The sequence below is a fragment of the Leopardus geoffroyi genome, chromosome A3 (assembly GCF_018350155.1).
Source record: "Leopardus geoffroyi isolate Oge1 chromosome A3, O.geoffroyi_Oge1_pat1.0, whole genome shotgun sequence".
NCBI classification, from domain to species: Eukaryota; Metazoa; Chordata; class Mammalia; order Carnivora; family Felidae; genus Leopardus; species Leopardus geoffroyi.
The window spans coordinates 35021440-35049291 of NC_059336.1; the positions used below are offsets into that span (position 1 = coordinate 35021440).

General features: G+C 41.9%; 1 protein-coding gene across 11 annotated transcripts in view; it reads left to right on the forward strand.

Moving 5' to 3' along the window:
* The first annotated feature begins 712 nt into the window (after nucleotides 1–712).
* The window catches only part of PLCB4 (phospholipase C beta 4), a 424518-nt gene continuing 397378 nt past the window's right edge, over nucleotides 713–27852 (forward strand). For 5 of the 11 annotated variants that reach the window (XM_045445295.1, XM_045445285.1, XM_045445299.1 and 2 more), the window contains exon 1: nucleotides 733–847. The gene's annotated coding sequence lies outside the window, so the exon portion shown is untranslated. Of the gene's footprint in view, nucleotides 848–979; nucleotides 1116–27852 lie in introns of those variants that run through there. The other 6 variants (XM_045445289.1, XM_045445287.1, XM_045445294.1 and 3 more) reach the window with 4 other exon arrangements.

Here is a 27852-nt window from a genome sequence, read left to right on the forward strand (position 1 = left end):
TCAGTTTAAACCTCGAGAAAAAAAAAAGGGGGGGGGGATAATAGCACTTGCTTTGGAAGATTGTTTTAAGGATTACTTGAATAAAAAGCGTTTAGAATAGTGCCTGAAGCCCTGTAAGCGCTTTATGTGTTTATAAAACAAAATGTAATCAAATAAACACCTCCCCCACCTCTCGCCAGCCGCTTTGGGGTACCAGTTGCCGCCAGTCCTGACCCCCCTCCACTTTTCACCGCCACTCCCGCCCCGGGGCCCACGCTGCTGGTCTCCTAGCGGAGCAGGGTGCCACTCCCCCCTGCCCCCAAGGTTCTGCGCCCCGCGCCACTCAGCGCGCACCCCGACCCCCAGACACTGGGCACGTGCCGCGGGGTTGGGGCTGCGGTGGACGGCCGGGGAGACCCCCGAGGAGTGCGCTGCAAGGCGGCTTTCCCGGATGCCCCACCCACCTCTTCCCAGCGCGGCCCGCGACCCTCCAAGAGTCGCCCGCCCCAGGCCGCGAGGCTGCGCCCCCGGCCCGCCGGGCGCCCCCTCCCCGCCCGCCGGCTCGCGGCAGCCGGGCGGCCAGCCCTGCCCCTGCCCACCCCCAGCCCAGCCCGGGCGCGCCGCACTGGGCATGCTCCGTAGCCTGGGCAGGTTGGGGCTGCGAGGCGACAGCTTGGGCTCTGGAGCCGGGAGGCGAACCGGGAGGGAGACTCGGGGCTGGGGCGGAGGGAGCGGCCGGCCACCAAGCGGCGGCAGGGCCCGGGGCCGGGGACACGCCGAGCCCCGCGGGCGGGCGGGCGGAGCGGGCCGGCGCTACCCCTCGGGTTCGGCTAGGAGCGCCCGCGGAGACCCCCCGCCCTCGGCAGAGGTGAGGATCGCGCGCGGGGAGGCGGGGAGGCGGGGAGGCTGGGGGCGGGCGGGGGCCGGCGGGAGGGCGGGACCGGACGCGCCGGGAGGGGGCTCGGCGGCCCGCTCTCTAGGGGGGGAGGGGGCTGGTGGCGCGGGGAGCAGTAAGTGAGCCGCACCGCAAACAAGATCTCACACACATACGCGCGCACACACGCGCGCGCACACACTGGGTCTCCAGGCGGCGGCCGTGGCCGCATCCCCGGCAGCAGCTCCGGGCCAAGTGACAGGTAGGAGAAGGCATTTCGGGTCCCGCCCGAGGATGCTCCCGCCCGCCCGGGCCCGCCGGGCTTGTTTGCTCCCGGCGGGTGCGTCCCGGACGCGCGCGCGCGCACCCGGATGCCCTGCCGGGGAGCCGGTGCAGGTGCGGGGTGCGAGGCGCCGAGCGCGCGGGAGGCAGGGGTCCTCGCGCCACCCCCTCCTCTATAATCATCGCCCACTGGGTTTCCTCAGACTCGGTGCAGACGTTCACCGCTTCTGGCTAGAAATAGCTCGGCCCGACGTGTATATGATTATTTTGGTTGGAAATAGTTGGCACTGTGCAAAGCATGTAAATGTGTATGCATGGGGATCTTCTTACCTCTTCTGGAGAGGTAATAGAAATGATTGAGTATTTCCACTTAAAACAACACTGACAGGCCAGCATTCGGTGGGGGGCAGTGTTCCTGCCTCCTAAAGGCATATAAATGATGGAGATTAAAGGCTGTCTTATTTTCAGAATTTTAAAGTTGCCTTTTCCTTAACTAATTAGACCCTGTTTATATAGTACAGTACTTCTGACTGTAGACTTTATTGGCAGGACAGTATAGAAATACGGAAATACAGAATTCAGTTTCCAGTTGTTTCTAAATGTACCTTAATCTAGAATCATAAAACTCTCATAAAGTATCATTTTTCTAGAGAAAATACAAATGTCCATTATATTTTTAAACACTTGCATGTATTTGAAGGATCACTTCCTACTCCTCTTTTTTTTTATACTCTTGTAGTGAGTCTATTGTTATAAACACAGATGTTTTAAGTTTAATTTCGTTCAAACCATTAATGGCAGGTCACTTTTTTTTTTTTTTTTACCACAAATATGATGCATGGTGGTCTATAAGTTAAGTTATGAGTGTGTGGAAATAGATGCTTAATAATTGTTTGGCTGGCAATAATATCATTCAAACATAGCTCTGTGATACCTAAAATTGTATTGAGTTTCCTCTTTAAAGGGAAATAAGATTCATGCAGTAAATATGACTAGGAAAAGCAACTGGTGAATTTACCTGGGCCATCTACAAAGAGGGTAAGAAAGTGTCTAAGGAACTGTGTTCTTCAGGACAAACTGTGTGTGTGTGTGTGTGTGTGTGTGTGTGTGTGTGTGTGTGTGTGTAAAATTTAACTTTATCCTTTTAGTTTTTTCAGGACTCTTGGTTTCAAAAACATGTGGTTGAACTGAGAACCTAATGTTATGTACTCTTCAAACTTCAGTGGCCTAAGTTGTAGAGTCCTCTAGAAGCACAGAAATCCAGCTAGGTAGGGGCGAGTGGTTTAATCTGCCATTATCCATGTTATGTAATCTAGAATGCTGTGTTTTTCATAGGACAGTCTTGCATAGTTTTCAGCTGGTGTTTCAATCTATTATGTCATCTTCATTTTGAACTGTAGAAGTTTAATAAATGATTGCCATCTTGGGAGAACACCTGTTTTCATAGAAATTTACTTCTTAAGAGCATTTTTTATTGGCATTTTTATATTACGAGACTTGCTGCCAGAGCTAGTAACCCTTTGCATATAACATAGCAGAGCTAAAGGCACCCTCTATTAGATTAATTGTGTTATTACTCAACCATCCGAACTTCGTTGTGATTTAGCTTTGATGATATCACCACCCAGCTTTGAATTAATGGCTGTTGAAAATGCTATTCTACAAGTAACTGTCAAAACAGAATTTCTAAGACTCTGTTTGATCACTGGATACACATTTCTATCTGTCGGAATAATTCTACCTTTATTTTACAAATGCACACCCACACAGAAGAGCTTTGTTCTCAAATACTGTCTTCTGAGTTTTATATTTGTGTGCCTAAAAATGTGAATGATATTAAACTGCTTATGTCCCCGGAATCTTGAGGTGGTATATTTTTGCTTATGAGATAGCGAAAACTGGAGGTTTCAAGAGTGGTAGGGTTACCAAAAAGCTTTTGCAGAAGTGGACGTTGAAAATCTTTAAAATCTGTCACTTTGAGCTATTTCATGTCCCGCAGAGACCTAGCCAGTGCCTTTGACCCTGCTCTTTTGTCTTTCCCAAGAGTGCATCCAACTGTCTTTGCCTTCGTGTGTACTGCTGATTTTGGTAACATGGGCCAGTTATACTTATTAAGAATTGAAATGTGTTTACCTAGTAGTTATTCCAACTCCTTGAAGTTAAAATTGGGGTGAAAGTGACTTTTCTTGCTGCTGTATTTTCCTTAAACGGATCAAACTGGCGTGCTAATTTGTGAACGGATGTGATAGGAGTGAAGTCAGCTTCTGGATTTTGTGTTGCATTTCCATCCTAAAACTTTCAGATGTGGTCAGCAAACTCAAATATCACAATTAAGTAATACGTTTTATGTATTATGTATTTATTTGTTTAGTGTTTATTTTTATTTTTCAGAGAGAGACAGAGTGTGAGTGGGGGAGGGGCAGAGAGAGAGGGAGACACAGAATCTGAAGCAGGCTGCAGGCTCTGAGCAAGCTGTCAGTACAGAGCCCGATGCGGGGCTCGAACTCACGAACCGCGAGATCATGACCTGAGCTGAAGTCGGACACTTACCGACTGAGCCACCCAGGCGCCCCCTCCCGTTTTATGGATTATTTTAAAAAATTGTTAGTAATTAGCTGCTGAGTTTGATTGTTGACGTTTTAAAGTCTTGTATTGAGAATAAATTTTTATCTTTTTGAATCACAGCGCTTAATGTAGTCATAGAAAAGAAAGATTATTTCTCATATTCTCCACAAATGCCCTTAATAGTGAACTCAAATATTTTTGGAGAAGCAAAGATATTCTTTGAAACTTAAAATTATTTACCAGATTGCAGCTAAGTTGTCGTCCTTTGTGACCACTTGTAAAGTAGGGATGAAACCGCGTGTTTATTGGCATTCATGACCTAGGCTTTTAATAAACTGGCTATCACAGTAGGTCTTGTCAAACCAAGAACTTCTGCGTTTTATATGCAGAATGAGGTCAAGGACTAATGGAGACGCTTTAATGATCACACTTCGTATTTCATGTCCAGACTGAAGTTTCTAAAATAGGTGATTTTCCCCTCGTAATGTGAACTTGTAGGCCATATTAGTGTCAGCCGAAAAGACCCACCGCCTATCGAGAAATAAATACAGCTTTTCATTGCTGATGGTGGGCAGCAGCGACTTTCTGTGGTTTTGCTGGTGGCGTTCAGGTGTTAACTGTGTCGGCAGGGACACTGCTTAGTTTTCATTACTGTCCATTCTGTGTTCTTTGTCTCCCCCGTGGTGTTGAGGAAATACAATAACCTTACATAGGTCTTCCCCCCATTCCTTGTTATTTGTTTTTCTGTGTCATAGTTTCGTTTTTGATAAAGCCTTCCCCTTTAAAGTAGAAATACTTCCTCAAGGTGTAGTATTGTTTGTCTAGTTATACCTTAGAATAATAGAAAGGTCTGGCACATTCAGAGGCTGTGATTCTTTAGCTAACCAAATATAAAAATGGGTGGTTTACTTCTACTCCCCCAGTGGAAGTAGAGCTGGGTGATAATACATTACTGAGTAGGTGAGTGAAAAGTTTGCATTGCCCTCATGGGAACTAAGCCTGCTTTCAAAAAAAAAAAAAAAAAAAGAAATCACCCAGAGTCGCTTTTTATTCTGGAGGCCAATTTCACTTAATTGCAACAACCGCCCCCAAATCCCACTTTGTAAAAGTCTCTGTGGAAGCTCATGCCTTTGGATGCTTTTCATATGCTCGAGGTGTAATCCCAAGTTCATAGAGGAAGTGGAATCACTAAAACCCTACCTTCCAGGTCTTAGCTGGGAGATCCTTCTGTGCAAGAGGATGAATGGTCAGCAGTTTTTATTTTTCTCTGCATGAACTCTATCCACTTTTTCTTTTCTGTTCTTTGAGGAATCAAAATAGTTGAAAGATACATAAATCAAAAGAAAGTTTTTCTCTGAACACCTCTGTAGCTTACTACCTATAAATCCTTCAATGAGAAGGTCGCATACCAAGTGAAGGCCAGATAGCCTTATCTTATCCTGTTGACTGGGAGTCTCCTTCAGGGCTCCTCTCCCATGATCCTTTGGTATGCTGAGGGTTGGGAAATTCTACCTCTAGCTACCACACCACCGTTGGGCTAGGCAAATCACTGCTCTAAGATCCATTGCCCTTAAAGCATTCTTTTCCTCCTGAACAATTAAAGGATGTTTTTGGCTCCCTGACATGGCTGAAGTAGCCATTTCTTTAGAACCAGAGGAAGAAGGTCACTTGAAGTAATTAGTGATAAGCAGCTCATCCAGAGAGAAGAGACCACGCAGACCATTAGATTTACACTTGACAGCTTGCGCTCACTTCTAGAACAGGAGTTCTTCGTCTTGGGTCTACCTCGTAATGGTTTCAGGATGGACTTTGGTGGGTCTGTGAGTAGAGCTGGCAAATGAATTACATCTTTATTTGCACTTACTTCCAAGTGACAGACTAAGTATTATTGTCGCTCTGAATCTTGATGTTTAATGGGTTGCAAAAAAAGCACATATATTACTAGGTATGTCCAGTTTGTTTTTCTTTAATTAGTTCGATAAGTATATTCCAATGTAGTTTCCTTTGCACTTGATTTTTTTAAAGTTAATCTATTTATATTTTTGAGAAACAGAGAGAGAGTACAAGTGGGGGAGGGGAAGAATGAGAGGGATAGAGCACAGAGCCCGACGTGGGACTAGATCCCATGAACTGCAAGATCATGACCTGAGCCAAAATCAAAAGTTGGACACTTTATCAACTGAGCCACCTAGGTGCCCCATTTTTTTAAAAAAAAATTTTTAATGTTTATTTTACTTTACTTTTTTTTTTTGAGAGAGAGAGACAGAGTGCAAGTGGGGGAAGAACAGAGAGAGAGGGAGACACAGAATCAAAAGCAGGCTCCAAGCTCTGAGCTGTCAGCACAGAACCCAATGTGGGGCTTGAACTCATAGATCACGAGATTATGAACTGAGCCAAAGCCACCCAGGTACCCCCTTCCTATTTTTTTTTTTAAGTTTATTTGTTTTGAGAGACAGTGTGAGTGGGGGAGGGGCAGAGAGCCAGGGAGAGGGAGAGAATCCCAAGCAGGCTCCGTGCTGTCAGCACAAGCTTGACACGTGGCTGGATCTCACATATGGTGAGATCATGACTGAGCCGAAACCAAGAGTTGGATGCTTAACCAACTGAGCCACCCATGCAACTGTGCACTTAATTTTATGCGTTTAAAAATATGGGTGGCTCAGTCAGTCAAGTGTCCAACTCTTGATTTCGGCTTAGGTCATGATCTCGTGGTTCGTGAGTTCGAGCCTGGCATTGAGGTCCGCGCTGACGGTGTGGAGCCTGCTTGTGATTCTCCTTCTCTCTCTCTCTTTCTCTGCCCTTCCCCTTTTCATGCTTCCTTTCTCTCTCTCTCCCCCAAAATAAATAAATACACTTAAAAAAATATTATGCTCATAAGGGTCTATACAATTCACTAGATTTTGAGGGTGGGGTCTGTGACCCCACTGAGGGTAAAGGACAACTGCTCTAGAAACACTTCGTCTTAGAGACAGGTGGAGGGTAAGCACGGGGTGGCGGGGGTGGCAGGGGTTGCACACTTTCAGCAGTGTGATCTTGCTAAGACCCTGAGGTGTTGGAATCAGGCAGACCCGAGTTCAAATCTTGACTGTGTTATCTATTAGCTGTGTGACCCTGGGCATCTACTCAGTTCCCCCGTCTGTAACACGGGGAGAATGACTCCACAGGACAAAAGTGCCCGGCACTGTACTGTGCAGGATACTGGGTATTGTGTTACTGTTGCTGTTGCTGCTACTGTTATCAGTCCTTCTGATGCTGCTAGGGTTACTGCTCACCCTCTCGTTCTCTGTAGGAGCAGATGTTGGACCTATCCTTACAAAGCAGGCTGAGTCAGTTCCTGTAGAACTTAGGATGCTTGCTCTGCTCTCCCTGCAAGTTACAGAAAGTTCTGGGCACCTTTTTGGGCTGCTGTGAGGTTCTAGATCTTCCTCTGGATTCTCTGTGACTGCGGTTGGACAGGGGCATGTGACATTAATTCAGCCCTAACTGCCTCAAATTCGGTGACTGTCACTCAGTGAGTCAGATGCTGTCACCAGGTCATCTGTGCCTCCCGCCAGGCTTGTACAAGAGACCATAGTAAGCCATCGGGGCCTGGAAGGAGAGAGGTATCCATGAGAGCAGTTTGGAGGTCGCTGGTGTTAGGAGGCTTGGTGGCTCCTGTTTTCCCACTGGGGCTTCTTCAGTGGGTGCACTCAGCGTCTCCACTTTACATGGTAACAGCAACAGCAGCAACAAAACAACAGACGTTTGTTGAGCAATTAAAGTGTGCCCTGTCATTTAATCCTTTTTTGGGTGGTTACTGGTAGTCTCTCCATTTTACACTTGGAGGCTTGGGAAGGTGAAGTGACTTTGTGGGGTTCAGTTTAGAGGTAGGATGCAAACCCAGGGAGACTGATGCTGGAACTCCGACTTCTAACCATTGGGCTGTTATCTGAAGCTGAGGTACATGCTGCTGAAGGATTTGTTGCCTTAAAAACCTTTGTGACCTGGGGCGCCTGGGTGGCTCGGTGGGTTAAGCATCTGGCTCTTGATTTTGGCTCAGGTCATGATCTCAAGGTTTGTGAGATCAAGCCCCCCATTGGGCTCTGCACTGACAGTGTGGAGCCTGCTTGGGATTCTCTCCCTCTCTCTCTGTCCCTCTCCTGCTTGTGTGCTCTCTCTCTCTCAAAATAAATAAACATGGGGAAACAAAAGCTTTGTGACCATTATTGTAAGTGACTGGGGTGAGGGATGACAGAGAAGCTTCTGGCAACCCTGCTGCTGTAAACATGGCATTGAAATAGGAAGTTGAGCATCATACCATGGGTCTTCATCTAATCCTACATAGTTTTGTTTCTGCAGGTGCATGGGCCAGAGTCTGAGAGAAGGAGATTACTAACTACTACTCTGGGGTAGCCTAAAAAAGAATTTTAGATTTCTGCAGGGCCAACTTTTACCTGGTAAGGTCCCTCCTGGTGCCATCCAGGGTGTGGCACACTCTTATTTTTCTGAGGGCCAGGTAAACAACAGGTAGCTGGCTGGGTGTTAGAGACCTTAGGGAGTGGTAGAGGTCTCATGTATCCAGGAGGCCCGTAGTGCCCCTTCCTAGGGAACAGCTGCCATGTAGGGCTGACACGTTTGCGCCAGGTGGGCATGGAAATTCTCTACAATCTTAAGAGAAGCATGAAATCCAGATTTATTTTTAAGTGTGTGATCTCATTTAAAAATGTTTAGAAATGAATTAAAGAAAAACAAGCATGTCAACCCCTGGGGTGGCCAAACAAAACCCATTTGTGGAACGAATTCTGCCCATGAGGTCCCATTTTGGTCCTTTTGTCAACTGCACTGGGAAACACTGAGTACTAGAAAGGGTCAGTACTGTACTTTTATCTTTAAGTAAGCATGGCATCTTCTTTATTCATGCGTGTTTTTTTTTCCTGTTAAATTTCTTACAAAGGTTGCTATGGCCATTTATTTTCAGTGCATATAGATCTTAGATTCTGAATTTCTGCCTGTTTTTCCTCACCCTCATTATTCTAAGACGTTAGCAAATTTACAAAGTTAAGGGAGGCAGGACATGGTTTTCTCTCCGATATCATGGTGCTGCTTTAAAATAAGAACACCTTGGGGGGCGCCTGGGTGGCGCAGTCGGTTAAGCGTCCGACTTCAGCCAGGTCACGATCTCGCGGTCCGGGAGTTCGAGCCCCGTGTCAGGCTCTGGGCTGATGGCTCAGAGCCTGGAGCCTGTTTCCGATTCTGTGTCTCCCTCTCTCTCTGCCCCTCCCCCGTTCATGCTCTGTCTCTCTCTGTCCCAAAAATAAATAAACGTTGAAAAAAAAAATTAAAAAAATAAATAAATAAAATAAGAACACCTTGGGGTGCCTGGGTGGCTCAGTTAAGTGTCCAACTTTGGCTCAGGTCATGATCTCATGGTTCATGAGTTCGAGCCCCACATTGGGCTCTGTGCTCAGAGCCTGGAGCCTTCTTCAGATTCTTTGTCTCCCTCTCTCTCTTCCCCTCCCCTGCTTGTGCTCTGTGTGGGTGTGTGTCTCTTTCTTTCAAAAATAAGTAAACGTTAAAAAAATTAAAAAAAATAAAACAAGAACACCTTAAGTGTGGAGAATTAGGTGACTTCATTTATGAGGACATGCAGGTTTTTGCATACGTCACAGTCTCAAACTCAAACCAGTCCCCCACAACCCCCCAGCTATTTGGTGTTTGCCGTACCTGTTCTGGACATACAGAATGTAGATCTGTTTCTGCAGGTTAGCTTTGCAAGGTGCAATCTACTTAACAGCCCTCATTTTCCTTTTGGTTCTTAAATGAGTGATCACAAGTGATCAAATCAGAGTAAAGTCCCTTTGAGATGGATTTCTCCCATATCTGCTGATGCATTATCATTGGGCAAATCACCAAACCCCTTCTAGGATTTCTGTTAATTTTTTATTTTCACTGGTTTTGAAGATGATGAATGTGATGCATTAATACGTACCAATCCAAATGACAATATAGAAATACAGAAACAAAATGTAAAATACTCTTACCCACCTGCACTTATCCCCAAATATGATCATTGGCAATAGCTTAGAGTGCCTGTTTCTTCTCCCTTTTCTGTGCATTTATGTGTGTAAGTATATATTCATCTTTTTCTTATTATATAAGTACCATTATTCTGTCTACATTTTTTTGTGACTTGCTTTTGTCCAATTAAGGTATGTCATGAAGCTCTTCCCATGTCACTGTACTGGTTATCTTTTTCCTTCTAACATTACAGAAACTTTGGTAGTGCGGGTACACCATATTTTATTTAACCATTCACCTGTTTTCACTGTTGCACACTGGAAGACTGGAAGATCATTGTACATAGGTCTTTGTGCACAAGTGCAAGATTTTCTTGTAGCTAAGTTCCTAGAAATAGAACTAATTGGTCAAAGGGGTATGCATATTTTACATTTTGAGAGAGCAATGCCAAATTGCCTTTAAGAAAGGCCTCCAAGGAATTTCTATCTCATGGAACCTCAAATTATGAACATATCCTCTAACTGAAGCCTGTCTCACGTTGTTACATTGTTTCACTAATTCAGTGGGATTTCATTTATATACCGTGCACCAGGAAATGACTTGAGAAATAGCCTATGTCCTTAAATTTCTTGAAAATGCAATACTTAATCAAAATGAATTTCTCAGTTCAGAGGCTGGTTTAAAAACTCCTTAGTAAAAAGATACCTTGCAGACTCTGAATTGAAAATCTGTATTCTGACCAGTTTGGTTAGCTGTGAAATTCTAGATTTCTCACACCAGGGACATGTCATAAGCGCCCTTGAATATGTGGTCAGAGAAGTGAGGCACTGGAAAGGCAACAAAGGTTGATTTTGACCTGAGAAAATCAAGTTAATTTCATTGCTAAAAATTCTGTCCAGGCGTATTTATAGCTTTTAACTTTCAAATACTTACTTATTTAAGAATCTCATTTACTTTCTACTTAGAGAATTATAAAGTTCAGAGGTAATGCTATTTTATTGAGATTTATTATTTAATAGATACCTGAAGGTAATTTTCATAATATTTAGAAATGATATATAGACAAATGATATATATACATTAGAAACCACTCTTTATTTTCATTTAAAAGGGAGATACTGGGAAAATGCAGAAAATCCAGGTCACCGATTCTCAATTTTTTTCAGAAGTCACAACTTCAACAACTATAGTTGTGACCAATAACACGAAGTGAATTAGTACTTTTTAGAATTTTGTGCCATCCCTTGAAAGACTGACTTGCTTGACCTTAAAGTATCGCGGGATCAGGTTTAGTAATCTTGATCTGGATAAAGTGTAGGAAAGTGAAATATTTCTGTTTTTAAAGATGGCTTTGGTTCTCTCATGTCTCTCCAGATATCCACTTAAAAAAATTTCTGGTTAGGTTGGCAGTGACATTCGGATTCTGATTGTGTGCCTTCTGCATGTTTATTTTTACAGCACGCTGAATTGTAGAAATATGGTAGGATTCATTTATATTTCCTTGGCATCGAAACCTTGCTATTCAAGAAAGTGTGTACTAGGTTTTGCTCAGGGAAATGTTGCAATGATTTACAGTTTACAGACAATTTCCTTTGATAATGTCTGTGAGAGCCACAGTGGAGGGCCCCACCTGGTCACTCTTTAACTCTGTGTCATTCAGGGCCTGCCAAGGAACAAATGGCATGTGTAAACTGAGTCCTGCAGAGGGTTTAATAAAGGGACCCTTTGGAAGGTATGGGCAGGTGTAGGGAACACAACCAGGTGGGTGCTGCAAAGGGACTTAGCCACGGTGGGGAGCTGTTCTTGTTCTGATTGAAGGGGAAAGAAGGGCTGTCTGGCATGAGCTGTGTCCTTTCGTAGGGGGACACAGTCGACCTGGAATGTGCCTGCAGGGACACTGTGGGGGAATAAATGTGCCTGCCTCACGCTTCCCTTGCCCCCCAAGCTTCTGTCTGGTGCCATCCATTAGCTGAATCCAGTCGGAAACCAAAGGGCACAGGGGAGGAGGCAAGGCCGGAGAAGGATGGCAAATGGGTCTGGGGAGTCAAATGTGGACTCCACCCACCTGCCATTCCATAGCAGAGGTATCAGAGGTCAGGCCAGGGTGGAAAGCCCATGGCCTGGTTTGGTGGGCAAAAAAGAGCAAACAGCTACAATTGGTTACATTTATTTATTTATTTATTTTTTTCAACGTTTATTTATTTTCGGGACAGAGAGAGACAGAGCATGAACGGGGGAGGGGCAGAGAGAGAGGGAGACACAGAATCGGAAACAGGCTCCAGGCTCCGAGCCATCAGCCCAGAGCCCGACGCGGGGCTCGAACTCACGGACCGCGAGATCGTGACTTGGCTGAAGTCGGACGCTTCACCGACTGCGCCACCTAGGCGCCCCTGATTACATTTAAATTGAAGATGGGAGTGTTCTACCATGCCACATGGCTAACATCAGTAAGATTTGTGTGGTGGGCCTTAGAGAAACCTTTTTTTTTCTTTTGGTAATTTTTGGTTCATTTGAAATGGATTCTGTTTCTTGGCATATGCATAGAATGGAAAACTTTATGGGTTTATCTGAAGAACCAAAAGTATAGGCTGTAGACAGCTGAGACAGAAGAGATTCATAAACTCTGTCAATATGGAGTTGGATACCTAACATATAATTCTTTTGCTTTTAATATTTTATGAAAATATTTTACTTAAAATGTCAGGTACCTGGGGGAAGAGACGAGGAGGAAATTAAGGTTATTAGCAGTAATTTCCCTTCAAAGAAGTCAATTTAACTGAATCATTAGCATCACTGAATGGAAATGAACAAGCTTTATTTTTCCATTTGTTCAACATGGCAGTAAGACTCTGAGATTTTGGGCTCATTTATTTCCTCGTTTCCGTGGCCCTGTTGTTTGAAAAGGTAGACTGCTCTGTTTGGTTTGTGTACTTGTTCTGAATGAACAAGCAGTGAAACTTGATTAGAATCATAAAATCTTACTGCTGTAAGGAATATCAGAGTTCATCTCTTCTTACCTCCACATGTTATGGTGTAAGAAAGCAAGGTACTAGCTGTTAGCAGCTACCACTGTGCAAATTCCCTGAGTTGGTGACTCTGGGGAAGTCACGTCACTTTGCCGACCTGAGGGATTGTAGATTAGTTCACTTTTGCTGTTACCTTACACACTCCCGAAGTCCCTGACTGCAAGCGCTTGCTTGTTCAACTTCTACAATTTTATGTATTAGAGACAGAGCTTGCTGAACCTCTTGTCCACCACCCAGCTCTTAAAATGGTATTCTCTGGAGGTCTCTTCCTGACTCCTCTTGCTCTATTTACTTTCTGTACAACATAACTCGTCCACTTCTACCATTTTTACAACCTATTTGCTGATGACTCCTATATCCCCGACCTCTTGTCTGAGCTCCCCTTGTAGCCTGTTGTCTGCTGGATAGCTTAACATTCAAATCCTATGGATACTTTCACATCAGTGTGTCCAAAAGAGAAGTCCTCAACTTCACTTCAAATCCATGTCTCATCCTGGGTTTTAAATCTTCGCGATACAAGTCACTGATCTGTGGAGTCTGTCTCATTAGTACCTTGCAATTCTGTCTGCTTCTCTCCATTCCTGTGCCTGAGTTTTGTTCTTAACATTCTGTGCATTGATTCTGCCTGTAATTTTTAAAAAAAATTTTTTTAATGTTTATTTTTGAGAGAACTGGCAGCATGGAGCCCGATGTGGGGCTTGAACTCACGAACTGAGAGATCACGACCTGAGCCGAAGTCTGACACCCAGGTGCCCCTATTCTACCTGTAATGTTTTAATCTGCCTCCCTGTTGTTCTCTCATTCATTCCTTGTCCTTGTGTTGTGCTGGCTATTAAGTGAGTATCAGGTACTGTAACAGCAAGTGAGTTGCAGCTCTTGCCCTCAGGGCTTTACGGTTTACTGGAGGAGGTGGATAAACAGCTACTTTATAAATTTACATCTCTGCCGCTTTACCCCATTCTCTTTACTCAGCCAAAGTAATTTGCACAAAACAAATCTTTCCATAGTGTTACTTCTGAAATGCTTCAACAGCTCCCTATTGTTTTCAGGACTGAATTCTGTTTCTCTAATTTGCCAAATATAAGCCATCCCCAGCCAGACCGCAACAGTGAAGTTTTAATGCTTTAATTTGCATCACCTGTACTAAGCTACAATAAAATTCTAAGAACACGAGGTCGGTGGCCGTAGTGCCTTTGCTGACTTTGCACTCGACCCCCTTCTGCAACTGGCCGAATCCTGCACACCTCCCACAGTTGTCTCCTTCCCTGACTGGATTTCAGCTCCAGGTTGGATGTCCCCACCTTAGTCCTCCTGTTGAATGGTTTGCCAATTTTAGCCACAGTACGACTTTCTTGGGGGAAAGGAAAAATCTGGCGCATATTGGAAGACTAAATCATCGTCTCTTAAGTGATTGAATAACTAAATGCCATTATCGCAGAGTCTGCAGATTGGGCAAATTAAGGAAGCAGTCTGATGAGTCAGCAGAAGAGGTGCCATGTTACATAAATTGAAACCATCTGCAGACTTACAACGGAGGGAAAACATATTCCCTGATTATTTACACTGGCCTCTGAGAAGTAGCACAGTGATCAGTTTGGAAAGATGATCAGTAGTTTGAAAACTCTACATTCATTAATTTTGCTGGCAGAAGTTCTGATATTGATAGTATCCCAGAACCAGAGGAGACATTTCTCTGAAGATAGCTTATCATTCATTCCTGCTGGGCACACTCTCACATTGTTTTTTCTATGTTATGAGTTCGATTTTAATCAAGTTCTGCTTATTTTTCTTATGGTGTGTTAGATCTCCTAATCAGAGAAGCTTTTTTTTTTTCCTACTTGAAACTCACAGGAAAAATGTATTTATTTAATCAGATTATTTTTATTAAGTGGGACTCTTGGTAATCTAAAATGCTTTGTATTTATTTTCTTGTAGCATTTTATTTTCAAAATGGCCTGTGAACATATCAGTGCCAGAGAGAGAGAGTGAGCGAGCAGGAGAGCTATTAATTAATTAAAGGAAAATACGCTGCTGAATATTGTTTTTAAGAGAGCATCTTTTGTAGTTCCCAAATCAGGAGGAGCATTTTATTTATGATGTTGGTTTGAATCCTATGATGATAGTGACTGTGATGGTGTTAACCTTGCTGCCCGTCCCACCAAGCTTACGGTGTCAGTTGTGGTTTAAGAGGTAGAGTTCCTGGGGTGCCTGGGTGGCTCAGTCAGTTAAGCGTCTGACTTCAGCTCAGGTCACGATCTCCCTGGTCTGTGAGTTTGAGCCCTGCGTCGGGCTCTGTGCTGGCAGCTCAGACCTAGAGCCTGCTTTGGATTCTGTGTCTCCTTCTCTCTGCCCCTCCCCACTCTCTCCCTCTCCCTCTCCCTCTCTCTCTCTCTCTCTCTCTTTCAAAAGTAAATAAGCATTAAAAAAAAGAAAGAGGTATAGGTTCCTTCTTTGTAATTGGCATCTTTTTGATTTAGCAAATTTCTTTTAGCTTTGTGTTGAAAAAGGTGCGGTGAAGTATGTTAATTATTGGATATATCATCATTCCGATTTGAATGGAGATAACATTTAGAAGGATGGCAGGTTAGCTACTGTAGGTTTCACAACAGCACCATGAAAATTCAGATAGGGAATATTTCCTTTCATTTAGCCTTTTTTTGGACCTGTGAGGCCCTCTGAGAACCTTAAGGCTGGCCTCATTCTGTCCATTCTTCATTCCCTTTGAAAGAACTTCAAAGTAACTAGTTAGAAGTTCCTCTCCCCTCTGTCATCAGCAGCATACAGAGATCTCTTGTGCCGCTACCAGTGGGAAAGGAGTGCTTTTGGAAGCGCAGATGATTTGGGTGTGAACCTTTCATGAAAGCGACCGCCCTTGAAGCCAGCTGTCCTGCACCCTTCTGCTATGTGTTAATTTTTATTTCCTCAGCTTGGATTGATAAATGTGGCAAACCAACAGCTTTTACATCAAGATTGATAACCAGGAAGAAGCCACTCCTCGATTAAGAGCAACAATGCGGTTTAAAAACCTTCTGGAAATGTTGCAGTTTTTACCCAACCAAGGCTCTTCCAGGCTTTGTCAGAGAGGTGAAGGCATAAATTACCTGAAAGATATACCTCACTGCTGAATAGGGACAGTGGTTTGGAATATCTCAAGAAAAATTCCCGAGAGCAGCTGTTTGATTGCAGAAGGGGTATGATGCAAGGAACAGAGAGCTAGTGAATCAGTGCTTCCTCCCCTCACTCGAGCTGCGAAGACCATCAGAAAGGAGTTGTTACACATGTGTACACACACGTGCACAGTTGGGGACCGAAGGCTCATAGGCCATGCTGTGGACCGGGATGTGTCAAAAGACACCCTATAAAGAAATGGAGTCAGTTCTTTGATTCTCTTCAGTCATTACAGGGTGGCTTTGTGATTTTTCAGAATGTTGTTATTTCCTAGGATGCTTGAAGACCAGGCCCCAAATCCACTGTCCCTTTAGGGCTTAGACAGTGTGCTCTGGGCTTGACAAAGGAATGCAACCCTATTTAATTCTCTGAGTAATTCTGCAGGTTACGTGTAATTACCACCTTTGAAAACTGAGTGATTAGAGCACTTACTCAAGGTCGTAAGGTTGATCAGTATAGTACAGACACACAGGCTTCCAACTAAGGGCATCCCTACAGCTACATCTGTGGTCAGCCAGCTGCGCAGGACGCAGTTCTTCCCTGTTGTCTGATGAACTTGTGGTTCTGATTCAGGGTAGCAGTGTGTCCACTGGAAAATATTCCCCTCCTTGGCTTCCTCTGCAGCCGAGACTGCTTACCCAGTTCTGGCCAGCAAGATATGGATAGACATCTTTGGGTAGACTTTTCCTTCCTGATTTCTTCCTTTCCTTCCTGGCACCTGGACGTGATGCCTAGACTTGCAGATGCCATCTTGTGGCTGTGACAGTGAGCACAGGAAGTAGGAGTCCAGTTTCCTGATGACTTATTTGAGTGGCTTTACCAGCTCTAATCAACTTACCTGTGAGTTTCTTGTGAATTGAGAAGGATAAGTGACTGATTAAGTCGCTTTGATGGGTATTATAGACTGAATTGTGTCCCTCCACAATTCATACATTGAAGCCCTAACCACTAACTCAGAATGTGACTATATTTGGAGATAAAGGCCTTTAAAGAGATAAGTTTAAAATGAGGCTATTAGGTTGGGACTTAATCCAATCTGACTGGTGTCCGTATAAGAAGAGGCTATTAGGACTCTGGAGAGAAACCAGGGAGGTGTGTGCACACACAGGAAAGGCCATGTGAGGACACAGTGACAAAGTGGCTATCTTTACGCCAAGGAGAGTTTCCAGAAAACAACTGTGTTGGCACCTTGATTTTGGACTCACAGCCTCCAGAACTATAAGAAAAAACATCTCTGTATTAATTAATTAATTAATTAATTATCGCAAGCAGGCTTCGTGCTGTCAACAAAGAGCCCCATGCAGGGGTGGTGGGGGGCGGGGGATGGGGTTCCATCTCACAGACTGTGAGACCATGACCTGAGCCAAAATCAAGAGTCAGACGCTCAACCGACTGAGCATCCAGGTGCCCCCAACATTTCTGTTATTTTATTTTTAATTTTTTAACATTTATTTATTTTTGAGACAGAGACAGAGACAAGAGTGTGAGTGAGGGAGGGGCAGAGAGAGAGGGAGACAGAATCTGAAGCAGGTTCCAGGCTCTGAGCTGCCAGCATAGAGCCTGACATGGGGCTTGAACTCATGAACCATGAGATCATGACCTGAGCCAAAGTCAGACACTTAACCAACTGAGCCACCCAGGTGTCCCCAACATCTCTGTTATTTAAACCACCCAGTCTGTGGTATCTCATGTGGCAGCCAAAGCCCTTAGTACTGGGTGGGGGGGAGGGGTTCTTATACATGCAGCTGAAAGCAATCCTATGAATAGAGTAACCAAAACAAATGGAAGTATACCAGAACAAAATAATTTAGATGATTTATTAGTTCTACTATTTATTTTTTAACAAATGCTGTTCCCATAGTATTCGTGACACTATGTTTACTTTAACTGCCACTGTTCTGTCCCAACACAGCCACGCATGTGCACACACACACACACACACACACACACTCCCTGAGCTTCCTTAGGCTGAGGTTGCCTGTTTCTGTTTCCTCATTCATAACACAATATTTGCACATAGCAGGTACCTTTTACTTGTTTGTAGAATAAAGTATTTAAAAGAATGTACAGTTGACCCTTGAACAACATGGGGCTTTAAGGCACCAACTGGCCGAGCAGTCAAAAATTTGCCTGTAATTTTGATTCCCAGGAAACTTTACTAATAGACTACTGTTGATCAGATGCCTTCCTGATAACACAGATCGTTAAGATGTAGTTTGTGTGTTAATATATATTATATACTGTATTCTTACAATAAAGTGAGCTAGAGAAGAAAATATGTTATTAAATCATAAGGAAGAGAAAATACAGTCCTATACTGTAGGACTTTTTTTTGAAAAAAAATTTTGAAAAAAAAATTTTTTTTGAAAAAAATTCATACATAAGTGGACCTGCACAATTCAAACTCCTGTTATTCAAGGATCAACTGTACTTGGCGATATTTAGGAAAACAGAATGGTCAGATCAGAATAATGATACAAAACATGTATGCTCTTTTTATCATTTCTAAATAAGAATTTTGGTGTTTGAACACATATTCCTAATTTCAAAAGGTGATTTTTGTCTTAAATTGGTTTAGTTTACAGGGGATTTGTTTCCCTTGAACTTTCCTGTCAATTCATTGGTAGGCAGGGATTTAGATAAATCATATATTGCCTTTAGTCTGTTTCTCTTATTTTTTTCTGTATGAGTTTAACATGCTTCTTTAAGGAGTCATAGAGTTGAAACATTTCATGTTAAATGAGCTTAAATCATTTCCCATAATTAGGAACTTGAAGCACTGCCTGATTTGCAATTTGATAAGTAATGTGCACTTATTGAATTTTGCTGCTATCAATCTAAGTCCTGGGGTTAGTTTTTTAAAACAAAATAAAAATGCTTTTGGTTCTTCTTTCTTTGCTTTTAACTTCTAACTGAGCTTTTTTTAAATTTTTTTATTTTTTTATTTTTGAGACAGAGAGAGACAGAGCATGAACGGGGGAGGGGCAGAGAGAGCGGGAGACACAGAATCGGAAGCAGGCTCCAGTCTCTGAGCCATCAGCCCAGAGCCCGATGCGGGGCTCGAACTCACGGATCGCGAGATCATGACCTGAGCTGAAGTCGGACGCTTAACCGACTGAGCCACCCAGGCGCCCCCTAACTGAGCTTTTAAGTAGTTCAGGAGATACTTTAATTTCTTTTTAGGTAGTTGGTGCTTTTAATATTCTTTTGTGTGAAGAATAAATACTTTTGCCCATGAGGCGCAGTATAATGCTTTGCCTGACTTGGTGCTGTTTAGACTGTATAGTACTATTAGTTAAGTCATGCAGAAACTTGACAGCTTAGATATGATATATTTTGTTTAGAATACTCTACCCAGAACCTGACAGAGCTACAGTATTGAATGGGGTCAAGGTAATAACGTGTCTTGACTCCTTTTATATGTGCGTGGAATTTCCGTGACCACATGAATTCATCTGAACTTATTTGAATACACTAATTATGAGTCCTTTGGCTCTTTCAAGCAATCACAACTCATTCGTAATTTTTAAATTAGATTTGTGCAGTAGCTAACACACAGTAGATTCTTAAATGTATCGTAAGATGAATTTGTAAGATGGGGACACTGACCATATGCTGTCATAATACTTCTCTTTATTTCATGGGTTTGTATGTCCTATTTTAGATTTGTATGCATTCTGCTGTTTCTAAAATTGGTAGCTAAGCAATGCATTTTTTAACATTAATTATCAAGTTTGGTCTTACTCTTAAATTTCTTGTGGTTGCATGAGGCAGCACAGTGAGCATCTACCTTGGTGATCCCCACTTTCCTGGGTTCAAATTATATTGACCTTGACTATAACCTTGACATTTAGGAGAGTTGCCTAGACCCTGAAAATATAAAGCCCAATGTGATCGCAAATGCCTGTTTCTATAATGTCCTCAATTATGCAACAAAAATAATCTAGAAAAATTGTCAGGATACATGAACATTTTATATAGGTATTGGCCTTGTATAGCCCAGACTTACCCACAAGAAAGAGTTCATTTTCTGAAGAATCCTTCACCAAACCAAGGGTTAGGTTTACAGTCCTGAGGCTGTGACTCTTTGGTTATTATAATCACAACATCTGGAGGTATCTGTTTCTTCCTTTGAACATAATGGTATGCTTATGCTTTTTTTTTGCCTTGTTTGGTATTTTTTGGAGGGATGTTATCAAATGTGTCTATCGCATGACTCATTTTATGGTATAAGAGGTTATTTGGATTAAATTGTCATTGCAATTTTTACCCTGTCTGCTTTACTCACTTAGACTATACGACCTTATGAAGAGTCAGGCGAAGCCAACATGACAGAAGAAAAAGTGATTATCTGAAACTCATCTTATCTAGATCAAAAAGGATGTATTTTATAGCTGAGGACATCACATAGGAAATATCTTTTCAGAGTTACTCTCTCAAGTGTGGCGTCAACGTATGGGAAGAAAACCAGCATTTTTCAAGTGCCTAGTAAAGGTTAGGTATTCCACCAGGGGCTTCTGGACGTAACTCATCGGGGAGACGGTTTCACAGAATGGTTGTGCCTGGAGCATTGTGGGGTCCCAGCTTTGTCAGAGTATCCTTGGGCAAGTTCCTGACCTCCTTCTCGTTGTCACTTTTTACATGAATCCTTTGAGATAGGCAGTGATATCCCCATTCTATAGAAAAGAAAACAGGCTCATTGAAGTAAATTTGTTCAGAGCCACATAGCTAGCAAGTTGCAGTGCTTGAATCTGGTGCCAAACCCTGCTTAAGATCCAACTCCTTCTCTCCCATTCCATGTCATCTCCTTTCCAAAGCTGTGTCTCAAAGTTCAGTATGGCTACTGAGTTGAATGTTTCAACTAAGTAGGCTGGTCGCTTCCATGTTGAATGAGCCAGATTAGAAGTACTGGTTATAAGAAGAAGGCTCGGAAAAGGCAATTGGGAGAAGGGACTTGGAGCTAGTCATTCCCCTAGCTTGACTAAGTGGCCTTGAGGAAGTCACCTGTCCCACTTACCTCATAAGTGAACTGTTTAGGCTTACAGAACTTTCAGATCAACCCTTTTATCATTGTGAACTATTCCTCTTTGTCTCTGGTAAAACTTCTTGGTGTTAAAGTCTGTTTGTCTTAATATAGCCAGTTCAGCGGTCTTTTGCTTACTTTTTGAATGCATGGTGTAACTTTTCCCTTTCTTCTGACCTATTTGTGTGTTTCTATTTAAAGCGTTTCTCTCTCTTGGGTGAGTATGGTTGATTCTTGCTTTATTATTATTAATATCATTATCATTATTACTACTATTTTTATCCGTTCTGACAGTCTGCCATGGAGTGTTTAGTCCATTACGTTAAAAAAAAATTTTTTTTAACATTTATTTATTTTTGAGACAGAGGGAGACAGAGCGTGAGTGGGGGAGGGGCAGAGAGAGAGGGAGACACAATCTGAAACAGGCTCCAGGCTCTGAGCTGTCAGCACAGAGCCTGATGCGGGGCTCAAACCCACGAACTGTGAGATCATGACCTGAGCCGAAGTCGGGCGCTTAAACAACTGAACCACCCAGGTGCCCCTAGTCCATTACGTTTAAAGGAGCTGTTGATATAGTTCTGTATTCTGGAGATAAAGTTTTAAGAGGTATATTACATTTGCATCTTGATTTTGTGTATCTTCTCAGTTTCTAATTTCTAATTAGAAGTTTCTCTTTCTCATTTAACTTTATGAAAAAAAGTCTTGTATAGGTTGGATGCTTATTAATGTAACTGGTTTGTTGTGTGGGTCACACTTAGTGAGACACAAGCAGAAAGCAGTTTTATTCTTTTCCCACCTTGATGTTGGGTGATATTTTGGCAGATTCCATAGCTGTTGAGTCATTTTGTTTGAAGTATTGAAACCACCTAATTTTCAAAAATTAGAAAAATGTGTTTATAATATGAATCAAAACTTCCTTTTTCCCATCCAGGGTACAGCTTCTCCCGTTTTCTGTCCTTGAGTCTGACCAGTGGCTTGATGATCATGAGTGAGGAAGAAAGGTCATTTCTGGTCTAATTCTCCTCTCTGTTCTTCTCTCTATCCAGGGTCTCTGGCTCCTCCATAGTTGGCAGAGGGCAGAAAAAAGGTTTAAGACTGTTTTACTTAGCTGGTGCTGTTTGTTTTCATGGCCAGTTCATCCTCATACACATCCTGATGGGTTTTTGTGGAGGTTCCACGCAAGTTCATTGACACCATGCCATTATTGGATGTGGGCATTACAGCTCCTGGGTAACCATGGATAATCTTCAGCTCCTATCCTCCACTGGTGTATCACTGGAGCATCTCTGAGCCCTTGTCCAGGCTGCCTATTTGGGTGGAGATTTTTTCAGATCACTCAAACCTTACTACAATGTGTGGTATCCATTTGGTCTATAGGAAGACTCACATGTCAGCACCATCAAGCTCTGTAGTGTAGCCCATTTCCCCTTTCACTGAGACTCTGTTGCCTTGCTCTAATATTGAAGGCAGCATCTGCCAGGCTCCTGTGCTCCAGCCTCACGCATGGCCCACAGAACAGGCGAGGAGTTTCTGTGCAGAGGCAAGCATTCAGCCGAGGGAGAGAATATCAGCCTCCCTCCTGGCAAGTTGCTCCATCGTGTGAGGGGTTGTTGTAGGCAGTTGGTCTGAGTTGATGGGGAAGGAGAGGGAACCAACTCTTTGTTCTTGAGAATTCTCTCTGAAGAAGTGTCTTCTCATATGGAGACTCTGGGGGGTGACCTCTGGACTGGTTTGGCGTATGTAGCAAGTTCTGTGGTCACATGAAGGGAAATCCTCACTTACTGTCTTTAGCATTGAGACTTTAGCTGAAAATTTGAAACAGTAAGAGACTTCATCTTCTACTTCTGTTTAAAAGAATTTAGAAATTACTGTCTCTACAGCAGAATGCACAGATAAGTGTTATACTTTCAGTTACATTTATAACTACCTACCACACTTTATAATCTTCTCCCTTCACAGTAATGAGAAATGGTAAGTATAAAATAAATGCTTAATGAATTTACTCATGGTGATTACAGGATATTGGTCTCTGGGGAAAGTAAGGATGACCAATACAATAAGAGGAATGAGGTTTCTAATCTGTAACACTTTCTGCTAATTTGATTAGCAAATTTGGTCACTTAAATGGAAAAAAATGTAATTTAAAACTATTGTTACCTTTTGGTTTTGTCGATGGTTTCCTTTGCTGTGCGAAAGCTTTTTTGTTTGGTGTAGTCTCAACAGTTTATTTCTGCTTTTCTCCTGGCCTGAGGGGACATATCCATAAATATGTTGCTAAGAGTGATGTTTAACAGATTACTGCCTATGTTTTCTTTCAGGAGTTTTATGGTTTCAGGTCTCGTATTTAAGTCTTTAATCAATTTTGAGTTTATTTTTGTGTATGGTGTGAGAAAGCGGTCCCGTTTCATTCTTCTGCATGCAGCTGTCCTGTTTTCCCAGCACCATTTATTGAAAAGACTTGTCTTTTCCCCCATTGTATATTCTTGCCATAGATTAATGTCATAGATTGTCATAGATTAATTGATCATGTATGTGTGGGTTTATTTCTGGGCTCTCTATTTTGATCCATTGATCGACGTGTCTGTTTTTATGCCAGTATATTGGTTTGATTACTACAGATTTGTAGTATATCATGAAATCTGGGATTGTGATAGCTCCAGCTTTGTTCTTCTTTCCGAAGATTGCTTTAGCTATTCGAGGTCTTTTGTGGTTCCATACAAATTTTAGGATTATTTTTTCTAGTTCTGTGAAAAATGCTGTTGGTATTTTGATAGGGGTTGCATTGACTCTGTAGATTGCTTTGGGTAGTATGAACATTTTAATGATATTAATTCTTCTAGTCTATGAGCATGATATACCTTTCATTTGTTTGTTTCATCTTCAATTTCTTTTATCAATGTCTTGTTGGTAAGGTTGGCCAAGGCAGGTGGAACCTGAAACTGGGTTGAAGGCATCTGTGGTGGAAATCTCTAAACAGTTTAGATCATATATGTGTATTTATATATTTTATATATATATATTATATGTACACATCATACATATGTATATGTACTATAAGTATAAGTATATATGTGCAGGTGAATGTTTATTTAATGTATATGTATACATACACATAAATGTATGTATTTATAGTTCTGATATAGCTGTCAGAGAAAGCAATGACATATGATGATGTTAACTCAAATATATTTTAAGAGTTGGCAATGAATGAATAGCATAAATAAAGCAGAAAGATTTGGAACAGGAAACAGGTAATTCTCCTAATTTATGGAGCAGATACAGATAAATATAAAATGTATTTATCAGTCTTTTGGTCAGCTTATCTTGAAGTAGAAAATTATCTCAAAATATTTAATATGCTTTTGTACTAGAGTCTATAGGTGACAGCATGATGAATTCATTTTAACGGTATAGATTTAATCCTGATTGGAGTTGATTACCAATATGCTTTCAAAATATATTAACATGTATCATTTATTACACAATAATGATTTATCTGAATAAAAAGTTCTAAATACGTACTGTCTAATGCTTAAAAATAACCTTGGAGCTTATGAAAGTTATGCATGATCAACCTAAAAAGAGAGTATTGAAAAGCACAAAGAAGGCAGGAAAGTGCTCTTAATCTAATCATAAACAGGTAACCATTAGAGGCCAGAATGAGAAACCCCAGATTGCTTTTGCTTATTGATACATTTTTTTGCCATGACTTAGAAAAATTGGTCTTTTCATAGTAGAACTTCCTTTGATCTATATTTAATTTGCTCACTTTATTTTTCTGTTAAAGACTAATAAGAATTCCCTTTCATGGCAAGACTTTATATGTGGGAAGCTATACCAGGATTGTATCCAATATAATCAGAAATCTGCTAAATATAACTTTCAAACATTATTTGTAGAGTAGAGTTTGATGTAATTTTCTGAGCCTTAGTCAGTTGTTAAGAATTACTTTAAGGTGCAGAAAAAGAAATAAGGAAAGTGAACTGGTGCATAAGAAAAGAGGGATTTTAACATTTAAGACTGTTTTTAGATCTAGCACTGGAAACTACTTTTGGCAGTTAATTTAATGTGGACCTCAATATTTCATTTTGTAAATGGGGCAGTGCCTGATTGTGGGGTGAAATGCAAGGGGGAATATAAATGCTTTTGGCCTGTTTTGGGGGGTTTGCTTTAAGTAAGGTAAGCATTCACGAAGGAGTCCTAATGTGATAGAAAGCTTGGGGTTTTAAGCAAGATATTTTGTTTTTTTAATTTTTTTTTTCAACGTTTATTTATTTTTGGGACAGAGAGAGACAGAGCGTGAACGGGGGAGGGGCAGAGAGAGAGGGAGACACAGAATCGGAAACAGGTTCCAGGCTCCGAGCCATCAGCCCAGAGCCTGACGCGGGGCTCGAACTCCCAGACCGCGAGATCGTGACCTGGCTGAAGTCGGACGCTTAACCGACTGCGCCACCCAGGCGCCCCTTAAGCAAGATATTTAAAAGAAGTTGTGTACAGAGTTATACTTTATTACCAGACACTGTCTTTGTAAAAGTAACTTCATTATCTTTTTTCTTTCATAATGAAGCTTGTCTATTAAAATCATTAGCCTTTGGTGAAGAGTGAATACTTAAACATTTTATTAACATTTATTTTTCTTTGGGAGAGAGAAAGAGAGATAGAGAGTGCCTGAGTGGGGGAGAGTGGGGAGTGGGCAGAGAGAGGGAGGGAGACAGACCCAAGCAGGCTTGGCATTGTGAACACAGAACCCGATTTGGGGCTCGAACCCAGAAACTGTGAGATCGTGAACTGAGCTGAAATCAACAGTCAGCTGCCCGACTGAGCCATCCACGTGCCCTAGGAGTGAATACTTCAAAAAATAACTTTACAGAAGAAAAACTGAGTGCTATAGAGTTATTTAATTGAGAATACTATTTTTTTTTCTGTGTCAGGGGAAAGTATTGAAAGGGGTTAGCTTAAAAAAAAAGAGTATGTCCTTTTTTTTAAATTTTATTTTTTAAAAATTTACATTCCAATTAGATAGCATACAGTGCAACAGTGATTTCAGGAGTAGATTCCTTAATGCGCCTTACCCATTTAGCCCATCCCCCCTCCCACAACCCCTCCAGTAACCCTCTGTTTGTTTTCCATATTTAAGAGTCTTTTATGTTTTGCCCCCCTCCCTGTTTTTATATTATTTTTGTTTCCCTTCCCTTATGTTCATCTGTTTTGTCTCTTAAAGTCCTCATATGAGTGAAGTCATGTGATATTTGTCTTTCTCTGACTAATTTCACTTAGCATAATACCCTCCAGTTCCATCCACGTCGTTGCAAATGGCAAGATTTCATTCTTTTTGACTGCCGAGTAATACTCCATTGTATATGTATATACCACATCTTCTTTATCCATTCATCCATTGATGGACATTTGGGCTCTTTCCATACTTTGACTATTGTTGATAGTGCTGCTATAAACATTGGGGTGCATATGTCCCTTTGAAACAGCACACCTGTGTCCCTTGGACAAATACCTAGTAGTGCAATTGCTGGGTCGTAGGGTAGTTCTATTTTTAATTTTTTGAGGAATGTCCATGCTGTTTTCCAGAGTGGCTGCACCAGCTTGCATTCCCAAAAGAGTATGTCCTCTTAAAGATAATCCAGCCATTATTTGGAAAAAGATTCCGCATCCTTATACTAAATTATGATTTTTTCCCCCAAAGATCTATGTATGGAAAAAATTTCAAATACACCTAATAACTAATGAAAAGGGAGAGGAAAAATTGGAAATGTGTTTTATCACATAATAACTATCCCAATTGACGTTTTTAAAAAAATGGGTAGAGGGGCGCCTGGGTGGCTCAGTCGGTTACGCGTCCGACTTCAGCTCAGGTCACGATCTCGCGGTCCGTGAGTTCGAGCCCCACGTCAGGCTCTGGGCTGATGGCTCAGAGCCTGGAGCCTGCTTCGGATTCTGTGTCTCCCTCTCTCTCTGCCCCTCCCCCATTCATGCTCTGTCTCTCTCTGTCTCATAAATAAATAAACTTTAAAAAAAATGGGTAGAATCCATTTCTAGCTGTCCTGATGAAAATCATGACTTACAAAATACTCTGTATTGTTTAAAAATCAGTAGAAATGTTAACCTGAAATGGCAGAACAGAGAAGCTCATGTTTAGTCTAATCCACTGTGGTTCACTTTTCCATCTATGCACGTATATCATAGACTGTGCACATATTGTGTAAAAATAATTACCAAATGTTTCGGGGGTGGTGAGTCTATTTCTCCATCAGAATTTATGAAGTTGTTAAATTGGAGTCATAACAGTTTATTTCATTAAGATGTTTACTGGATAAATATTTTCACCAAATTTTCATCAACTTCGAGGAGGAATTATTTATTCAGTGAAAAGTGTTAGTAGTCTATTGCAAAATTTACTTATTTTTAAAATTCTTTCTGCAGTAGATTTTTTTCCTCTTTTGGTTCAAATGAGCCTATTATTTTAACTGCTTCAGTATATCTGATATCTTGTATGCTTAGAAACGATAGGTGTTATGCCCACCTGCCAACCAGTCTCTAAGATCTTGGGGCCATATGATCTATTAATGTGCCCTGGAAAGAGTAGCTCATGTGTGTCCCTATGTGGGTGGGGGTGTGGGGGCTATTGATTTCTGAAACTGAAGCCATCGACTCATGGGTTTATTTTGCATCATTTCTAGGTCATATAAGTACATACATAGTACCTTGTTTTTAATATGCCATGTGTATAAAAATTTGGTAATTCCTTACAGCTGTAAGATGAGCTAGAGAAGGTCACTATCTGTGTCATGCCAAACCACGTCAGATTTCTGACATGGACAAGAAATAATTGTGCTTGAGGTTACAGTGGACCCTTACTTACCCTGCGTGTGCTTTTGAGGCCACGAACTGAAGGTTCTTGTGACTGTTACCTCGGCTAATGTGTA